Here is a 21945-nt window from a genome sequence, read left to right on the forward strand (position 1 = left end):
AAGATAAACCTAAAATCAATAATCTGAGCTTTCACTTTAGAAAATTAGAAAAAGAAACGTAAGTTAAATATAAGTAAGCAGTAGAAAAAGAGATAATAAAAATCAGAGCAGAAATCATTGATATTAAAACATGGAATTCCATAGAGAAAATTAATGAAAGCAAATCTAGTTCTTTGAAAAGGCATATAAAATTGATAAGAATCTAGTCAAATTAACTAAAAACGAAGTGAGAGGACACAATTTGTAGTGTCAGAAATGAAACTGTGGCCATCATTACAGATCCCATGAATGATAAAAGAAGAATAGCAGAATATTATGAAAAATTCTATGTCCCCTATTTATATATATATATATATATATATATATATATATATATATATATATATATATATGTTTATTGGTTGTTGAAAACATTACATAGTTATTGATATATCATATGTCCCCTATTTTGACAACCTATGTGAAATGGACCAATTCCTTGAAAGATGCAATCTGCTAAAACTCACACAAGAAGAAAGAGACAATTATAATAATTCAATGTATGTTAAAACAACTGAATCAATAATAATATTCTCAAAGAGAAAACCCCAGACTAGATGAGTTCACTGTTGAATTTTACTAAATTTTTAAGGAATAATTATACCAGTTCTCTACAGTCTCTTTCAGAAGATGTAAGCAAAAGAAATTTTGTGAAGACTCTTTTTATAAAGCCAAAGTTACCTTAATGCCTTTAAAAGGGAAATTAGAAGAAAAAAAGCGCCAATATCTCCCATGAACATAGAAGCAAAAATCCTCAACCAAATATTATTAGAGAATCAAACAATGTGTAAAAAAGAATTATATGCCCATTACCAAGTAGGATTTATTCCAGGTATATGAGACTGGTTCAATATCCAAGTGATATATATATATATCACTTGGATATATATACATCAGTTGGATATATATATATATCCAACTGATGTACTCTATTATATCAACAGGTTAAAGAAGAAAAATCTTTTGTCATATCAAGTTCTTATAAGACATTCTTTAAGATAAAACAGCAAAAATCCAATCCCAATTCATAATGACAATTCTCAGTAAACTAGAAATGTCCGTGAAGTTTTCTCACCTTGATAAAGAATATCTACAAAAAACCTACAGCTAATGTGATACCTGATGGCAGTAAACTGGGAAAGTTTCCACCATAATCAGGAACAAGGCAAGTATGTCACCTTTCACCACTGCTGTTTTATATTGTTCTAGAAGTCCTAGCTAATGCAGTAAAACAAGAAAATGAAATAAATTTATACAGATGGAGAAGAAATAAATAAAGCTATGCTTTCAAGTGACATAATTGGCTATAGAAAAAATTCAAAAGAACCAGCAAACTCCTGGAATTAAGAAACAAGTTTATCGAGGTCGCAGGATGCAAAGTAAATACATTAAAGCCAATCACTGTCTTACACGCCAGCAAGGAGAAGATAGGATTGAAACTTAAAAAATAGCATTTTTTGTTAGCACCCCCAAAATTAAAATACAGCTAATAGGTCCAAAATATCTATTAGAAAAATTATAAATGCTCCGATGGAAGAAATCAAAGAAAAACTAAATAAATGGAAAAGTATCCCATGTTCACTCATAGGAAGACTCAATATTCACAAGATGTCAGTAAGTTAGTTTGCAGATATTGACAAACTGATTATAAAGATTATATGGAAAAGCAAAAGACCAACAATTTCCAACACAAATGAAGGAAAAGAGCAAACTTGGAGGACTGACCTCTGACTTCAGTAATTACTCTAAAGCTACAGTAATCAAGGCAGTGGGGTGTTAGCAAAAGAATAGACAAATGATCATTGGAGCAGGAAGGGAGCTCAGAAGCAGACCCATAAAACATGATCTGAGACAAATAAGGGATAGCAATACAAGGGAGAAAAGATAGTCTTTTCCTCAGAAGGTACTACAATAGCAGACTTCTTTCAGTGGAAGAATGAATCTAGACACAGAGGGCACATCCATTATAAAAATAATGCAAAATACATCACAGACATAAATGTAAACTACAAAACTATGAAAATACTAGAAGGTGATATGGATGAAAACTATGGGACCTAAAGTTTGGTGATTTTTTTTTTTTATTTTGAAAATTTTATTTTTATTTTTTATTCTAATTTGTTAAATATGACTGCAGAATGCATTACAGTTCATATTACACATACAGAGCACAATTTTTTATATCTCTGTTGAATACAAAGTATACTCACACCCATTTGTGTCTTCATACATGTACTTAGGGTAATGATGTCCATGGAAATACAGTGGAATGAGATGGGGCTGACTTTCAAGATGCAACATGAAAGACATAATCTTTGAAACAAAAATTTGATAATATTCACTTAAATTAAATTTAAAATTTCTGCTCTGACAAAGGTTCTGTCACAGAGATAAAAAGACAAGCCATGGATAGAGAAAGCATTTGCAAAAAAATATATGCAATAAAGGACTTTCATCCAAAGTATTCAGAGACCTCTTAAAATTCAACAATAAAAAAGTAAACAATCTAATTTAAAAATGGGCCATAGATCTTAACATACCATTTACCAAAGAGATGTACAGATGGAAAATTAGCATATGAAAAGATGCTCTACATTGTATATCATCAAAGAAATGCAAATTAAAACAACAGTGAGATACTACTGCATAACTATTAAAATGGTCAAAACCCAGAACACACCGACAATAGCAAATGCTAATGAGGATATAGAATAACAGGAAATTTCATCATCATTGGTGGCAATGCAAAATGAGACAGCCTCTTTGGAAGATATTTTGGTATTTTTTTACGAAACTGAACATATTCTTTACCGTACAAGCCAGGAATTGTGCTACTTGGTAATTATACATAGAAGTTGAATAATGTCAACACAAAAACCTGCACACAGATGTTTACAGCAGTTTTACTTGATATTGTATAAACTTGGAAGCAACTTCAGTGGATAAATGAATGACTGGTACATCCATACAATGGAATATTATTCAGTACTAAAAATGACTTATCAATCCATGGAGGCAATGTTAATGCCTATTGCATATTACTAAGTAAAAATGCTCATCTGCAATGGAAACTTATTGTATGATTCCAACTATATATAATTCTGAAAACGGCAAAAACATGGAAGGAGTAAGAAAGACAGTGGCTGCCATGTTAAGGGGAGGGAGCAACGAATCAGAAGAATGCAGAAGATTTTGGATGTAATAAAACAACTTATCTGTATACGGGGTAAAAATGGGAGTTCATAACCCACTTGAATCAATCTGTGAAATATGGTATATTAAGAACTATGTAATGTTTTGAACAACCAACAATAAAATAATTTAAAAAAAAATAAAAAAAATAAAATAAAGATGTTGTGTCCACTGAAAACTGAAAAATAAATATTTAAAAATTCAAAAAAAAATAAATAAAAAAAATAAAACAACTTTGAATGATACGCTAATGATGGATGCATTAGCTTTAGCTTTTAGCTCGTACACCAAGAGGTGACCCTTGATGTAAACTGTGGGCTTTTGGTGATAACTGTGTGTTGATGGAGATTCACCAATTCTAATAGATGCAGTTCTCTGGTGGAAATGTTCATAATGGGGAAATGAATGCAGGTATGGAGACAGGGATGTCCAGGGAAACCCTATATTTTCTACTGAATGTAAACAGTTCTACAAAATAAAATCTTTTCTCAAGGTACGCAGAAAAGATATATTATGAAAAAATGGCGTTTTTAAAAAGTCTTTAAGAGTAGCAATTCTATGGAAACAAAGAGAGGCAGAGTTCACACTTACCTGTGGGTGTGGAGAGATGGACGCAGGGAAAAGTCAGGATGAAAACTGGGCCTCAAGCACAAAGTGTTTGTAAAAGTATCTTTAACTTTGTCCCAGTCTTTTAAGCCTAGCCCTGGTGATTCAAGAAATGAAAGAGAGCCCCTTCAAAGGAAGAGCTAGGAAACCCCATCGCCTTGATAAAAACACATCAAATGAGATGCTAACACCCCACATTGATCACACTCAGAAAGCCTGACTGAAGATGTTTATCCTAATCCTCCAATCCAGACACTTCCTGAGATATGGTCAGGAGGGCTAATTACTCCAATACATAAAAACAGAAATGCTCTCAACCCAAACAGCCAGAGAGATCTACATTAGCAGCAACAGCAGTAAACCCTGACGCTGCATCCTTGGTGAAAGAATAAAGCAATGTCGGACCAGTGACAGCAACATCCATAAAATCCAAATTGGATTCCTCCCTTGAAAATGAGCCACAGACTTCATCTCTCCCCCAATTGCTGCATATTAACAAACATGTGAAAAAAATATCCAACCGGGAGAAGAGATTTTCCTTGCTTTATTAGACTTTAAAAATCACCCTGGACTCAATCTGGCACCAGAAGTGAATCCATGAGTGCCACAAAGGGAATGGATGGAAAAGCAAATGACGTATTTAAGTTCCTGAATCAATCTATCAATTGAAGGATGGAAATAAGCGTCAATGGATGCCTTCAAGCGGGAAAGTGAGACAAGGACGCACATCTCGGAGCTTAATAGATGCTAGGATGAGTTACTCCCAGGGTTGGAGCCGTGCCCAAGCTCAGGGCCTCTGGTAAGCCAAGGAAAAACTATCTACCAGACACCACTGGGCTGGATATCTTGTGATAGTTAAGTCATTCACAAGGAGGCTAAAGAAAGAAAGAAAGAAAGAGGTTAGTCACACATTAGTAACCAAGCTCTCTGGATCCAGATGTGGAGCAGTACTTAGATGATCTTCTGGATGGTGTGATAGAGTAATGATGGATATTAACACACAATATGGAAAACAGCATGCCTGGTTGATCATCAAAATGTGAATGACAAGAAATAAAGGATTACCTGAATTTTGTGTTTCCAGTGCCTAAAAATGAATGATATATCTCTAGCCTTGAAAGAACAGGCAATCTTTTAGGAAAAGAAAATATGGATTAGAAAACTCTTCTTAAGAATAGGAAAATCAATTGATATTTCCAAGGAGTGCCTCCAACATCTTTCTCCAAATTGAAAATACTAAGGAAGTATATGAAGTGGCCCAATTCCCTTCATGAAATGGAATAGTGCCAACATGTGGTATCTCAACAACGTTGTACAAGGTATGTATGGAACCATCATAAAGCAAACCATCATGACATTGGTGTACAGAAGTTTCTTATTCATTTCTCTGAATGCTCTGTAATTTGAAGAAGAGCTAAAACAACAACAAAACTCCAAAATCAAGCAGAAGTCAGATTCAACCATAAAGGGATGTGATCACAAAGCAAAGTAATTCACATATCCTTAACTTCTTAAATGAGCCTTCCTGTGTTATGTTTTCACCAAGACAATTATATTCTAATTATCTCACTTATTTTTAATGAGCATTTACATTCCAGCCTTTACTCCCCCACCTTGGGGAGCATCTTGACTCCAAGAAGCAGAATTCTAGAAAAAACATGAACTCAGAAAACAATGAGCTCTTACTCTCTCCAAGCCACTATCAGGAATAATATGCAAAATCCCCACTATCATGAAAGAGGGACTCCAGTGAGGAAAAATGAGGCATTAAACAAATAAATAGACAAGAAGAACTTTATACAGTGAAGTAGTCAACTGAGACATGGTATATGACACATACAAAATGACCAGATGGCCATTTCTATGAATGAAGGGCCCTCCAAAATGTTTATATTACCATGTGGGTTGGGACATCTTCAAAAGAATGAGCAATGCATTTAAGGCCAAGGGGAAAGCAGGTGCAGAGACCAAACTGAGGCCTAGACTTTGGCTTCCTGAAGAAAATACAAAACTGCATTCTGTCCAGAAGCCAGAAGAGGGAGAGTGGAGTGAAATGAACTCCAGTATCTGGTCAGGGCTAGATCTTCAGGGCTTTGTAAATGAAGAGTGAGGATGCATTGAAAGAAGAAGACATCTCAGAGGGCTGCACAGAGGAATTACATAAGACTCAGGGTTTTGAGGCATTACTCTTGGTCCCACAGTGAGAATAGACTTCCTGGGGAGAACACAGGCTAAGGCATCAACTGCAGGGGCCCAGGAGGGATATGACAGGGCCAGGACTCCCTGCACGTTCATGGTTCTGGGGATAAATGTGAAATGGAAATTTCACATTTTCTAAAACTATTTTCAAAACCTCAAAGCCTAGGTCAAATTTTACATTTGGGTAATAATGGTTCAACCTTCCGAAACGTGTCTGAATTGAGCCAGTGTAGAAATATATATATATGTTTACACAAAAATATCACTTTAAGTGACAAAGTGAGAAACCAGATGGAATTTTTAGAGGTTCATCAATAGGAAGCTACTTACATATTTATGAGTAATATATTATGTGATTATTACAAATGATATAAGGTTATATACGTTGACCAAAAAAAAAAAAAAAGGCATGTCAATGGTATAGTTAGGTGAAACCTAGATTACATGACAGTACTTACTGTCAAAAATACGTTGAATATATACAGACAGGCAGTATGAACACAGAAAAAAATGTGAGAAGAAATTTACAAAACTTTCTTATTGACTGTTTTAATGAGAAAATTTTACATTTACCATTTTAAATGATCAAAAGATATATATTTTATTGAGGAGAAATGTATATTCAATACCTATGCTAATACTTCCACCCCCCGGCTTTGTTTGAATTATTTGTGCACACATTTAAATATTCAGGTGTCACTTCTTTTGTCAACTTAAGCCTATGTTTCTGCAAAGTAATTAATTTGTCAACCAACACAAACACCCTGAAGATCATCCGTTAAAAGCAGAAGTACAAGTGAAACACCCTTTGATGAGACTATAATCATTTTAATGATAATAAATGAGCACTCAATTTTTATTTCTTCATATACCATCTTAAACTTTCATCAATGAATTTTTCATAATGAATTCTTCACCCCATAGATTGTAATCTGTACACATGTGAAATTTTGTCCAACAGCCTACACTTATACCATAACTTAGCCTCTCTAACATTCCCAAATCACATTAAAGCCTGCAGGCCACAAGCCTTCACACTCTTTAATGCTTTCTTGCCTATCAACATAAAGAAATAAAGGATTAAAAATTCTAATTATTTAAATTTTAAGATTAATGTATCTCTTAAACTTTACAAAAACCCTCTTGGTAATTATTCACCACACTATAACAAATCATTTTTTTAGATGCCCTTCAATCATTGATTCATTTATATATTCTTTCTCTTTTTTCTCTTCCTCTATTTGCCCTCCATTTTTTTCTCTAATTTCTTCTTCATTAATTTTGCTCAGTGATTCACTTGTTTGTTCATTTTACAAATGATTCTTGAATCTTTCAAATGACCAAGAGTTGGTAAATGTCAAATATATAAATAAGTGTGACAGAAAGTGTTTCCTCCAGCAACCTAGAACCCCTGGCTAATACCAAAGGCAGAAACATAAAGATATAAAACAGGATGATAATGGCATGACTTTTTAAATGTGGACAATGTTAATTTTTTAAAAGTTAAATAGGAAATCAAAAAATATATATTAATAATAATTTCTCCCTTGTGCTGGACCTATGATCTAGGTCTTCAGAACATGGCTAGCATTCTCTGAGTTAAGTGAATTGGTACAAAATTCGAGATGCTCTTTTGGGATGACTCCTACATGATTTCTGAAAAGCTGAGTGACAACATTTAGACCAGGACCAGCCAGGAGAGGAAGGGGTCATGGAGCAGGACAGCCTGGAGCACAGGCTGAGTGCTGAGAAAGAGCCTGGGACCTACAGGATTCCAAGCACCAGGAACAGCTGACACAGTGTGAAGGCTGAAAAATTGGAGGCGGAAAGCGAGTGAGAGTGTGAGAACTCCTTCCCAAGATTAGACACGGCTCCTTTGAAACACGCGGGGATCCCAGCTTCTCTCTCACAGGTTCTGCTGCTCAAACCAAGAAGCGCCATGCCACCTGCTGCTGCTGCCCTCCTAACCATAGTCACTCAGGTCCTGGAACTGAGTATGAGTTTTGGTTTAATAATAAATGCTACAGAGGCCGTTTATGTCTGGAGATGTATCCTGTAGTCCCTGAGCATGCTGCCTTCAGGGTCTCACTCTCAGTCTCAGGTTTAAGCAAGGGGACCATGCCCTGAAATCCAACCTTTGAGACACCTTCTCTGTTCTTTGCCCTTACTGCATTCCATGGAGTGAGGCATTCACAGGCCTGGTGGACATGACCTCAGAGGCCCATGCACCATCACCCCAAATCCCAAAATTCATAGGTACCTCAAGTCTTAGAATCTTCTGCCCAACTAGTCCCAAATCCTTGTTTGAGATTCCCTGTGTGCCTTTCCCAAGAGGTGTTCAAGAGTAGCTGTTTGCAAGGAAGGGGCTAGGTAGGGTCACTGTGGATATAGCTTAGCAGTACCACAGGGTTGCTAATACATAAACATCTTTGGTTGTACACAGTGGAGAAAGGGATGGGAAATATAGGGCAGACTATATTTGGAGCTCTGGAAATGTAGCTCAGACTATATCTGTTGTTAAGGGCAGTGGTGGAAGGGGGTCACATCTTGTATGGAATTCTCAGGAGTCCAAGGACTATCAATTTGAAAATTGTCCTTATGAGTCACTGTTAGGTTTATCCATCAAGGAAGATTGATTTGTCTTGTTGTGAGCAGGAGCCAGCTCACATAGTCTTGGGAGAGCTGGTCATCAGCATCTTTTCTCAACCTCAAGGTCAGTGGACTTATGTAGTTTGCTTGCTGGCCACAGTGAGGATACCCACAAAATGAGCAAATGTTCTCTTTCAAAGACTCAATGATAAAACATTTATCATCCCACTACTGGGTGAAATATACTTTATTAATGGCTTGGAGTTTAATTTATTACCTTTATACTTTTAGACATCTACACTGTACAGATATTAAGGAGATGACTGCCTGGGATAAGAGTGAGTGATCCCATAGCTGCTGAAACTCACTGAGAGAGGCATGGTCCTCAGCATGATGAAGATGTTTCTTCTGGAATGTGGATTCCACCATTACAAAAAAAAAAAAAAAAAAAAAAAAGAAATCAATGTTTAATCCTGTCCTCTTCTGACAAGGGTCTATCATTGTAGTCAAATCCAGTTCTCTGACTTTTTGTTTTTCTTGAATGAGTAGTCAAAGATTAATTCTCAGACTCCTCATGTTTCACTTCATGGTTCAACAAATCTTCTTCCAGTGGACTAAGACTTTTCTTTACTTTTTCCTAAGGCAATCAGCATGTTCAGTTTGATCTTACTCATCAGAGATACTCATAGTTTTCTAAAATTACTTGGAATGCTTCTATTCAAACAAATTCTATATTGCACAGTTCAATTTTCAGAGAAATATCTCATTTCTGTGTGGATAGGGCAGACAGGAGCTTAAGATGAGGAGAATGGCAACCATTTAACCTTGAGGGTGAATTCTCCTTCAATTAGAGTCTTCAAGGAAATGGGAATTTAAAATGGGAATGAATGACACAGCAAACTGTCTTACTTAGGAAAATTGATGGTAGGTAAAGAAAGAGTAGTTGAGCATTAGGAAAATTTCACCCAAATGTACTTACAACTGTAAGATGTGGGTTAGTGTCCTCTTCTGAATTCCAGATACTTATCTCTAGTCACTTTTCAATTGAAATATCTATTACAAATAAGTTAGTTTTAAGTAAGTTGTTTCTGAAAGCCTGAGAATGTATATTTTTCTCATCTCTTTTTATTTGGGGAGGTAAAGAAGGAAACTCTTACTCAGTCACCTTGATTATTGAATCATTTCCCCACAGGTCCCCAGGGACCCTATGCTAATTAATTCTCATTTTCAGTTGCTGATGACTGTGACCACGAGTGATAGAGTTTCCTTTCATTGGTTTTAAAGTAGGGACTTTATGGATGGTTTCTGCATTTTTCTGTTGAAAGTGCATCTGCCATTTGTATTTGTTAAAAGTTCCATCTGAAACTCTTATGTGACTTTTATGTGACTGAAAACACCTACACAGCAAGTTCTGCTTGGAATTTCATGAGTTTATTACCAAAGAAATTTAGTCTTCAAGTATCAAATGGAACAGAAGAAAATTATATTTATTATTGATAAGTATTATTTCTCTCAAATGCTTTTTATCCTAAGAATCTTGCAATATTATTCCCATTTTCTGGGTGAATTAACTGAGGACCAAGAAATGAAACATATTAGCATAGGTACAGAGTGACCCAAAGAGGAGAATGGCATTAGCTTTCTCCATTAGGAAATGGAGATACCAGTTTTTAATTCCAGATCTGTCCAGCACTCTGTAGAGGGCTCAGTTGGTCCTGTTTTTTTGTACTACTCTCGTGTATTGTTGGCTCTGGACAAATCAAGATAGTTGGTCACCTTACCAAATCCTAGAATATTTTCATGGTATTCTATAGTTGGTTCAAACAATGGATTTATCTATAAATTGTTAAATCAGTTGTTTTAGAAGAAAATATTAGTATAAAGTGCATAATATGTTAACATACATATTTTCTTTCCTGTATTGCTTATGCATTGTGGTGTTTCTATAGTCAGTCAGGCCATTCTATGCTCATTTTTCCCCAGGTAAAGTGTACAATATGGAAAAAGAATTTTTTTTTTGCTTGTTTCCCCTGCAAAGTGGGAAGTTCTTCAATAACAATGAACTTGATAGCATGCATGAAGCTGTATAAATATAGAATTTCCATGCTCAGCTGTGGTGATGGTAATGATGGTGGTCAATCACTAAAGCATGATGGGTACTTACTATGTCTCAGATACTTTCCAACTTCTGTATAAATTGTTGTACTTCTTGTTTTGCAAAAGGAAAAACCCCATCGATTTTCACACCTAAGCAGATCCACTATTCAGCCTCTTGAAATCTGGCTCCAGGGCCTGTACTCTTAAGCACTGTGTGCTGTTGAATAAAAAAATTAACATTGGCTGTAGAGAAGAGGACCAATTAGAGGGAAAGGAATAATGAATAAAATGATAGTGTTCCCTTGAGAGGAGGTTCAGTAGCTTCTCAGACATTCAGGGGCTCAATCCTGGGAGAAAATAAATAAGAAAATCAAGGTACACTGAGAGGAAATCTGAGAGAAGAGTAGTTTTGTATTTCATCCCCAAGGATCCCCAAGGTGGGACAAGATCTAAGAGAAGAAATTACTTTATGGTTTTCTGAAAGTTCTCTACTGACAAAATAGAGTGTCCTATGTAGAAGCAGTGGATAAAGCCAGTTATTAAGGAATCGAGTGGCCCATGGGTGGCAGAAGAGGTGAAAGAATTCACCATGAAACAGCATAACCCAGTCATATTGAAGGGATTCCCAAATATCAGCTGACCCAAAATTGGCTAAAAAATAGTTCAGACCCATAAGACCCCGAGGCCAAGAGGAAGGTGTGGCATAGAAGCAATCTATACTGCAGAGGAAAGTAAGTACACAAAGAAATGGCCTTCCCCAATGCACAGCCCTGTGCATGTCCCCCAGCATCAAGTACCTCCACAGCCCTTGGAACCCGACACGATCCTAGCAAAGGATGTTGGAGCCCCAGCTGGACAGAAATTTAGTTTATTCTATTATAACAAAATGGGGTAGGGACATGCATTTAAATTTAAGAATAAAGCTACATTTCTTCCACATCAAAATTACAGACTGAAACTCATAAAAGTTACACCATGTAAGTGAAAAGAGCAGATACATCATTACACAAACCCTGCTTGCAGAACGATTATGCTTAGAGCCCAATGAATTCTTTTTTTTTTTTTCTTTGATGCCATTTGATTATACCATAGCCTCTGTAGTCTATGAAGCTCAGACCCGGGGTCACTGTAAGGACTTTAGCACATCAATAAACAATTTCGTTGTGAATTAGTGTCCATTGTCTTAAGTTCATCTGTATTCAATTGCTAGGAATGGCAACCCAAAGAACCACAGACAAGATGGCCTTAGATATCTAAAATTCATTTCCTTATAATTGTGGAGGCTTGAAGTTCTATATCAAGGTGGGAACAGAGTCGGTTTCCTCTGAGGCCTCCCTCCTTGGCCCACAGGTGGCCATCTTCTCCCTATGTCTTCACATGGTCTTTCCTCCATGTGTCTGCCCCTAATCTGCTCTCATCTTATTAAAAAAAAAAACAGTCCTATTGGATTAAGGATCACTGTTAATGGTCTTGTTTTAACTTAAACTTCTTAAAGGTCCACCTCCCATTACATCCTGAGGTACTGGGGCTTAACATTTCCACATATTCATTTTCGTGGTAACACAATTTAGTCCATATCATCAGCTTTGCACCAAAGTGATCTGTGCCTGCTGTGCTGCCTGGTGGCACTTCAAGACTGTGGAACCCTAGGGTCATCCTTATCATCAAGGACTATTGATCAAGCCGACTCTCCATGCCATTCTCTCAATTGGGAATTATGGGATTGTGATGGATGCAGCGTGGGGAGCTTTTCATTAATTGACTTCTCTGAATGTGGAAATGCTGCAGACGGAAATCTACTCCACTGGCTCTCTTATTGAAATTTATCCTTCCATAGAGGTGGAGAAATATCCAAACACTTGAATTATAAATGAGCTCAATGCTTTAAACATAGAAAGTGCATGATAAATATACATGATGTGAATGGATGTGAGAATAAAATATTACTGTTGAAATCCCTTGTGAGTGAATCTATTTTATGATATTTAGTAGTTGTATAACCCTGGTTACTCTTGTAACTCCTCTTTAATATGGAGATGATAATTATTTACAAAGCTCTGTTGAATAACATGCTACATGACAAGAGCAACTTTTAAATTCTAATCACACTATATAGAATCTATTTTATAAATCAAATGAATATTAATTGTATACACCCCCATTATATTTATCCATGTTCATTTCATCCATGAACATGCCCCCCAATACATCAGAGATTGTGCACACCTCTGTCTGCTAGTACTATTGTTCTTCTGGTTAAGGTGAAGGGCACAAAAAAAATTCTATTCATTTGGAGTCTGTGATGCTCACAAACTCCTATGTGAAATATTTCCTCTTCCTTTATGAATTTAGAGGAAACAAGAAAGAACTTCCTCTGTCTTTCAAATAATGAAATTTTCAAATATCAAAAAATAATTTTAAGCTTTTCAACATATCAGAATATTATTAGAGCAGGGAGAGGGCAAGAGGGCTTTAGCATAAAGAAATATTAAAAATGGTTCTATATCAGTTGGATATAGGTCAGATTATGCTGCTGGAACAGAATAATCCAAAATCTCAGTGGCTAAATAAAGTTTATCCCTTGCCTTCACTACATGCCAACATAGATAGGCAAGAAAGTTTTCTCTCCTGTCATTGTTCTGAGATCAAAGAAAACACAGGGTTTCCCTTGGCATACACATCTAAAAGCAGAAATAGATGATAGTAGTAAATTGCATAAACTATACATGAATCTTAGAGCTTCCTCCAGGAGGAGACATATGACACTCCTGCTCCATCTCCTACCTGGGTTAAAGCAAGTGACATGGGCATGATTCACTCGTATTACAATTCTGGGAAAAGAAAAAAAAAAGAGAGAGATGCATTTGGCTAATGGTCATGATACCTATCACTTATTAAGTTACTCAATCCTTTCCACATGATGAAAGTTCAGTCTATATCAAGAAATGATCCAACCTTGAGGACATAGGAGCTAATAGATATGTCCCTACCCTCATAAACCTTATGTTCTAACATTTCTTAGTATGTCGTGATGTGCATATGATGAAAAATATCAAATCAAGACAGAGGGCAGAGATGCTCTGGGGTGGAGTGAAAAGGCCATAGGGCAGAAATATGTCTTACAAGCACTAAGGAAATTATGCTTAGAACACAGTGAGGAAAAGAGAAACGGAGGATGGGGTTAGTGAGCGATGGGGGGGAGGGAGAGGATTGTTAGGAAGGCCATTATGAGTGGCAACCCGTGTTGTAAGGGAAGAGGCACATAATCAAATATATATTTTAAACACTAAGGACAAGGTAAGAAGGCAACACAGAAGCAGAGAGAGCTGTTAGGATCTGTATGTTCACGTGAGAAAGGATAGGTGCATGGACCAAAGCCGAGGCATCAGGAGTGAGGAGAAGTCAGTTCTGAGTATGTTTTAAAGACAGACCTAATATGAGTTGTTAATGGCTCAGCTTTCAAGTAAAGATTTAAGTTGAATCTTGCTGTCAAATATAAGCCATTTTTACAGACCACTGTAAAATATATTGAGTTGTATAGATACTCTAATATACTTTTTAGATCTCCTTCTATTATTTACCATTTTTCCATAACTCATGACTAATCCCTCAAAGGGGCACAAATCAAAGAGCCCAGGGAAATCACACAACTTTATTTATCTTCAAAATGTCTTCTTTGTTAAGTGTGAATAAGTGAAAAAACCTCTTGAGACACCCTATTAATCTTGAGTAGCAGACCCTATGTTCCAGGATATATGCCATTATGTATACAAAGTAATTCAGTTTCTAATAAATGCTTTTGATGTGTCTACTATGTACCATAGACTGGGGTAGATGTTAGGATTATAGATGCAAATGATCAAGACATTGGCCAAGTAGCTGCAAGTGTGATCCATATTACTAAATTGAATATCAAGAACTCTTTGGGAGCCCATAATGTTGTTCAGGCAGTAAAAAGAAATACATTTGCAAAGTTCTTACCAACTTATAGAAAGAAAGTCTGTATCAGGAATTGGAAAACTATAGCTTGTGGGCCAGCTGCATTTCTTTGAAAATAAATCTTCACTGGAACATAGCTCATCTATTCTTTTAAGTATCATACAAGGTTGCTTTCTCACTAAATGGCAGGGTCAGGTAGCTGCAATAGAAACTGTTATGAATGACAAGCCTAGAATATTCACTATCTGGTTCTTTAAGAAAAAAAATGCCCCAACTTATGGCCTATGTAATGGTTAATAACCAACCATGAGAATATTCATATTTTAACTGTGAGGTGCACAAAACCACTCTTCTTGGTTCAATCTTCAGGGTTGGCATTGGCAACAAAATTCTTATCTGATTGGCACGTGAAAGCAAGCTTAACAAATAAGGGCATTACTTTATGCTGGCCTGAAGGAGAGCTTCAGTCTTGTTGGATTATTTTTGTACGAGGCTAAAAGAGCCTTTCCAAACATGTGGCAGTTGGTCTAAAACAGCAGAGAGAATATCTCCAGACCTAAGTGTTGATTTATTGACTTTGGCAACTCTTGAGCTCATGTTTACCTTGTCATGACAATAAAGTTATTGAAATTGAAGTTGAACCAAATTGACAGACACCAAGAACCATCGCTAAACTGGCTCAAGTACATTTTTTATTTATAGGATTCAGCATAGTGTATTATATTGGCATTTAATGAAGGCCAAAAACCATCCCCAAGCTGAGAAACAGCCTAGAACAGAACAGTAAATTGACCAGCAGCTGTCTCCTCATCAGGGCTGAACGCAGAATGCAGTGTGAACGGTGCCCCTTGGAGACGGCAGCACAAGGGCACAGCGACTATTATTATTGGGAAAAGAGAAATCCCCTCCAAAATAAATAACATTTGTGAACCTCGTACCCAAATCTAGGCCATTTTAGGGGATGTTAGTAACCACGCAGGCATATTGTCATATTTCTATGAGTGAATTCCTGTGATGCTTCCTATATAACTTTTATATTCTTATTTTCATTGTTCAATCATTTACATCTGCAACAATTTCGAGCTCCCTTATAGTATTCAACCATTTTTATTGATCACTCGTCAGCATAATGAATTGATTAAATAAGTAATCTCAAAAGAGAATGGGAGTACAAACACTTTGTCTTTCAAGGAGACACAATCTAAAAAGAGAAAGATAATAAATTCTAACATTTTGTAAAGCACACAGTAATCAACATAATATGTGCACACATACACACAAACACAAATGTTTATAAATAGTGTGAAGTTTTTTAGCATTTTGGGCTCGTTGTCAAAGTTGTTCAGAGGAAAACATTTGGAAATGAGATTTGAATGAAATTTATAAGGGAGGAATTCATGACATTGGCGAGATACTTTAGATCAAGAGTTGGTTAAGAATTGATCCAATCTGGCTGGCTGGCTGTTCTTGTAGAATAGATTTTATTGGATAGCAATCATGCCCTGTTGCTTATGTACTGTTTACACCAGTTTTCATGCAACAATGAGAGAACTGAAGAATAGCAGAGAAGGCATACTCTACAAACCGAAAATAATTTACTATCAGGCTGCTTAAGGAAAAGCTTGCTGACCCTGTCTTAGAGGTGTAAAAAGTCTGGAGACAGAGACACTGACTAGCAAGAATATGTCAATTGTAAAGTGACTGAAGCATGGCTGTGCATATGTTATCTGTCTTCCTTGTATGATTTCTGGAATGAAGATAGATGTAGGTTAAAATTAATATAAAGGATGGTAATCACATAGTGCTTGGGCTTTGATTCCCTGACTTAAGAAGCAGCAATGATATCATTTACCCACAAATCTTTGAGAGGATCACATAGGCAAAAACCCTTTCCCATGAAAGGTGACTGGGTTATTACAAATGGCCTTGGGCTGGCCTCTCTCCTACCACTGAGTTGTGAATCTCATGTAACCAATGAGAATCGGGGTCTACTTTCATATATATTTCTAACATTTTCCAAATGTTCTAGCATCTTCTTCTGAATGATGAACTAGATCATTTTCTTGCACCATTCTTCAGATTTTACTTCTGGATCTCTCAATTTACCCTAAGTATATATTGGAGTTGTAATCTATGACTTCTTTTTATAAAAGCGGAAGGGAGTAGAGGAAATGTGACATTGCTCAAAATATGTCCTAAACCAACTTAGGACTTGTTGGAAATAGAAAATCATACTTTGTACATCTGGGGTTTTTTAATTAATATTTTCAAAATTTAGGGAGAGAAACCTTTAAGAGGCCTCATATTGTTCATAAAAATCTTCTAAGTACTCCTGTGCTGTCCAACTGTGAAACTTGTCTTATCTCATGTATAATGCATCAAATACCAGTCTGTAGAACTTAAAGTAATTGTAAGAATTATGGGTGGAGATGAACACATTTCCCTTTAAAGGTAGGACTAAAATGAAATTCATGCGAATATGCTGCAGACATTTATCCTCTTACATTCTAATCCTCCAGCTCCTCTCTTTCTTTCATATTACTGGTTAATTCTGTAATCCAGTTTGGAAGACAAATTAAAGATAGATATTCCCATATTTTTCTAATAGATTGAAGATTACCAGTATTCAGATCCCGTTGGATGTACATCAGATTTTCCATTAATGCCCAGGTCTTTGGCAATGATTCTTAAGGTTTTTGGAAGGGAAGTTTTGTATTGCATAAAAACTTTTTTGCAAACAAGTAACTTTAATATTATGCATGTGTATACACACACAAGTACACATATATATGTATATATGTATGTATACATATATGTATGTATATATTTCTGCATTGATCTATCTTCCTAGTGATACACAGAGAGAGAAGTTTACAAAAATAACATTTCCTGTCTGTTATGCTATGGCTATTACTCAGTATCCTTTATGAGGAAATATCATGGATTATGCTTCCTTTCTGCAGTCACAGCAGATGTAGGACTCAATGTTTATTTCGAGAAGGGTGCTACATGTTCCTCAATTCATGGAAAGTTCAAGCCTAGAAAATGGAGGAGTCTAGTTAATATCTCCAGAGACCCACAGGGAGTGTCATGCTCCATAAAATTACTTATGCATTTATATACAGTGCGTGATCATCTCCTGGCAAGGGGACACAAGTTAAGCACCTTCTATATGCAGCAGGGAAAACCCCTTCGGCAAGAAAGTCTATCCATTGGCATGCACAAATTATACTAGCTTTAGTTTTACTATGTCAAAAGGAACATTCACCATGCTTAATGAGAAGCATTGGATTAATGCTAGCTGCTTGCAGCAGGGGAAGGAATGTTCAGATGCTTGGGGAAACAAGGCACCTGGAGAGTGCAGTGAAGGTCATTTACTCACATTGAAAAATCAATTATTTTCATGGCTGCAATACAGTCTCCAGTGTGCATATGGTGTGTGTGTGTGTGTGTGTGTGTGTGCACTCACGTGTGCATGTTGAATGCGTACATATATTTTAGGTACTTCTATTGTGAGTCATGTTTTATTTGTAAAGCTGGGAGAACAAGACCATCTTGCCTCCTATGACCAGATAATCCTTCAAGTAGTCTTTTCCTTTTCCTCCTTTGAAGAGGAAGGTTTAAGAATGTGATGTGTGTGGATGTGTCTCTAGATCCCCTACTTTGTGCATCAACTTGATTGTTCTTCCCCTTAATTTCTTACACAATTGCTCTGGAGTGCTCTGAATTGGCAACTGAGACAGATCAAATGGCAAGACATCAATTTTTTCATGTTCAAGCAATTCTCATTTTAGAGACTAGGGGAATTCGGGAGATACCTCTGTAGTAAAACTTTTGAAAGCACCTATTAAGGGGAATTTTATGGTCAAATTCCAAAACTGACTTAAAGACATATTTGTGTTCAGAAAAATTCATTTTTTTGACCAAACTTCTTTGATGCCTATAATTTCCACCTTGAGTATCATCATCCCTTTAGGTTAAGCTCTTTGTTTTAGAATAGGCTCAAAGAATGTGTATCTGCTATAAAGTGAAGACATTGAGACTTGTGACTTGGGTGTACTGTTCCTTACCATGCAGGCTCTATTGAGTGAATTAATATATCTGAATATCCTTTGAAAAAGAAAATGTGTGGGACTGGTAGTTTATGATGGAGAGTAGGGAGGATGTGTTTATTCCATCACTGATTTATCTAAGCATTCCCTATCTTTTTGTACTGAAGGTAGCTTATTAATTTTTCTCAGTGGAGGTTGGATGTCCATAAGGAAAAGTGAATTCTGAGTTTGGTGAAAACAGTGACACCACAGGAGGTGTCCAGGTGCATCAGGCAGAGAGGAGGAAGGGATTAGGGGAAGGAATATTGACAGAAAAAGAAAATAAGGAGAAAGATGTAATATTAATCAAAGAAGCAATGTGGAGACTGTTCTCCCTGTGTCTTTCTTCTGGTTGATTCTGCTCACTGCCTGCATCGCTGGGGCCAAGGAGACAGAGGGACCCTTGTGTGTCTGAAACAACTGTTAGGGTGGAGAGGCACCCGGTGCAGTGCTGTTGCCAAACCAGAGGACACACAAGGACTTCTTGCACAGTGACTGCCAGGTATCGTCCTCTAACTCCTCTTTAAGAGTCTGGATCATAGACCCTGAGCCAAGATTTTGAAGTCAAATCCAATAAAACGATGCTTCTTCAAAGATGTAGGAAAGATTAACAGACCATTAAAGCAAGTGCAAAAGCCTTGGACATTCTTTTCTCCTACCAATCAAAACCAAAGTACTTGCAGTAGCCTACCAGGGCCTCAAGATCTGGATCCCTCCCTCCTTTAGATCCCCAGTGACTCTCCAAATTTCATCCTCTAGCCCCTCACCTCAGAGTCATCTCTACGAAGAGAGGACACTGGAGTGTTCACAGTCCCTAGAACATTGTCTGGGAAGTGGCAGGCATGCAGTGTTTCTCTAAAGCCAGACATGAGCAGTGGGTGTATTGACTGCTCTGTTTCATAACTTTTTGAGTCCCAGACTCCTCAGTGGTAAGTATGAGAATGCTTCCTGTCTCTCTGATAAGCTCAGAGATAAACACACACTGCACAGACAGGTCCTGGCCATGACACATTAAGTGGCATAAGAAGAACCCATGTGCACTACTGAGTTTGAATCCCACCTTGGGGAGATGACTGTGTATGTTACCTAAGATCCAATGGCTTGGGGACAAAGGTGTTCCTTACCAATGGACATCATAGTTTATTAACTTATCTTTTGTTGTCCTCGCTGTCCTTTACATCATAAGGTCATTTATACAACCCAGCTAACTTGACAGGTTTTCCTAGACTGTCCTCATAAAACTCCATCCCTATAAAGGATTGAAGTGAAAGTCTTCACAATATATAAAATGAATTTATAACCTGCCATTGATTATTGGCTTGCCGGGAATATCAATATAAAATTATATTTATACCTATGATATTGCATAGAGCTTATTTTTTAATCCTCAAATTAAGCCTACCTCATAGGCGTTGTTACCGCCATTTCACCTACAAGGTCACTGGATAAGTTAGACTATTTACCTGAAGTCACATAGTTAATAATGGCAGAGCTCTTAAAAATTTATGAAACCTTAATTTCAGTCATTGATTTCCACGGATGTTAACATAACTCAAGAACCTAATTCAGTCTAACCCCAATGCCTATGCTATTGACCTTTATTAAATTATAAAGTGCTAAATAAATGTTAGGATTTATTACACCTTATTCCACCTGAAAAATTTCTTCTCTGGGATGCCCTCCAAAGAACTTTCAGTTCCCATCCACAGAAATCCTCCTCACAATCATCTATGCAAAGAACCAAATTGAAATTCCTCTCACAAATATCTGAAAACAAAGGCTAAAACATCTCTTTGGCATTGCAACCCAAATGCTCAAGTATCTGACCACAGTGGCTAAATGGAGAGGCCCTGAGCTGTGGAGTAACTGGCAGGCCAGGCACAGAATTTCCATGGGCTTTCTAAAGTCAAGGTTGGCAACCTTCCCAAAGTGGCACCCAGAGGTCCTGAACCCCTGATGGGTAGGGAGGAAGGATGCAGGTGGTTTCCTTGTGGCTCATGTTCTTGGTGCCAAGAGTGCTTGCCTGCCATTTACCAAATCAACTTCTGATGGAGATTGGAGGTAGAGACCGCTTCTGTGGAGTAATTAGGCATCTGGAGAAACAGCATCAATTCTGTCCAGCTGTTCAGCAAGAAGTTGGGAGCACTTCAGCATCTCAGGCATTGCTTATGTTGTCAAAGCAACTGCATCTTACAGCCAGTGACATCCTTGCCTTTAATATTTTGGAAGATTTTCCCATACTTCTACTGGATGATTTGCTTTTAGAATCTCCAAATGAATCACTCAATGCTATTGTTACCATCCTCCTCTACAATTCCTACCCAAAGCAGCCACGTTCTCTTAGTTTGGATAAGTTTAAATTTCTTGGTCAGCTTACTTTGCCTCCTGAGCTCATACATCCGAACTCACTTTTATATCATAATTCCTGTCACTGTTATACGATGGTCTACTGTTATAGGCACCATCCCTCTTCACACACACACACATACACACACATACACACACACACTCCACAAACTTCTACACTGTATCAAATGGTCCCAACACAGGATGGTATTATTTCTTCAGGGAGCACCAAAAGCAAGATCAAAGACATGACCAAGTGGCATAAAACTGTAAGCCACCAGATTCATGACAACTCTCAAACGTTTGGCAGGAGGGCATCATTAATATTTGAGAAGATTCCCTGCTTTTTGGCAGGAGTTCTGCCCACAACCTTCCAATTAGCATGCTTTATGACTGGGGAGAAGCTGGGTTCTCAGCTGCAAGTACCTTGTCTGCCTGAAATCTTATTCTGTCAGATAAATTACAAAGGAATTGGTACAACTTTACCCAGACTCAGACTTAGCCACAAGATTAATATGAAAACAGGGCCCTCCCTCAAGTCCTCTTCGCGTTCTTCTGAGAGTTTTCTTCATTATGTCTTCCAAATGCTCTGCTTTGCTAATGGAACATTAAATGGCATTCTTACCAGGAGGCGTGGGATGGAGGTTTCAGCAGAATCTTCTCTGAGAAAGATCTAGATTGTGACATTGCATCGGGGACCGGGAGCAAATTACTTACCATGACACAATCTTCTTGGTTTCTGCTTGCTATGAGTTGAAATACAATTAATATAACTTGAGCTGAGCAGAATTAAATCTTCACTTAAAAACCCAGCCTTCACAGTGTCTCTTCAGTTTTATGATTTGTG

This window comes from Spermophilus citellus (assembly GCF_964194105.1).
Source record: "Spermophilus citellus genome assembly, chromosome: 8".
Classification (NCBI taxonomy): Eukaryota; Metazoa; Chordata; class Mammalia; order Rodentia; family Sciuridae; genus Spermophilus; species Spermophilus citellus.